Source organism: Dipodomys ordii, unplaced genomic scaffold, assembly GCF_000151885.1.
Source record: "Dipodomys ordii isolate 6190 unplaced genomic scaffold, Dord_2.0 Scaffold20, whole genome shotgun sequence".
In the NCBI taxonomy this organism is placed as follows: domain Eukaryota; kingdom Metazoa; phylum Chordata; class Mammalia; order Rodentia; family Heteromyidae; genus Dipodomys; species Dipodomys ordii.
This window is the reverse complement of record NW_012267236.1, coordinates 15,889,799-15,890,143: the sequence shown is the minus strand read 5'-3', so window position 1 is coordinate 15,890,143 and position 345 is coordinate 15,889,799. Positions and strand designations below refer to the sequence as shown.

Genomic DNA, 345 nt, shown 5'->3' with positions numbered 1-345 from the left:
CGCGTGCGCCCCGCCCGCTCCGCTCGCGGACTCAGCCGGCGCGTGCGCGCTCCAGGGATTTCGCGCCACTCCAACCCGAGGGGAGGGGCCGGAAGTGCCCCGAGCACGCGCGGCTCCACGGAGGACGGAAGCCGCGGGAGGCGGGCGATTTGCTTAAGTGAAAGTGAAGCTCGCCGGGCGGGCCAGGCAACAGGCTTACGCATGCGCACTTCGGCCTGTTAGGCGCAAAGACGCTTTAGCTGAGGGGGGTGGCCGGGGCATGGGGGCGGGGAGAAGGAAGTCTCTTCCCGGAAGAGGCGGGGGTTGTGGCTAGAGCGCGGAATTCGAAAGTACTCTGGGCGCCAA

The 345-nt window shown here is 69.0% G+C and overlaps 1 protein-coding gene across 2 annotated transcripts in view; it reads right to left on the bottom strand.

Moving 5' to 3' along the window:
* The window catches only part of Smc6 (structural maintenance of chromosomes 6), a 101,514-nt gene that overhangs the window by 55,089 nt on the left and 46,080 nt on the right, over positions 1-345 (bottom strand). The window lies entirely within an intron of this gene.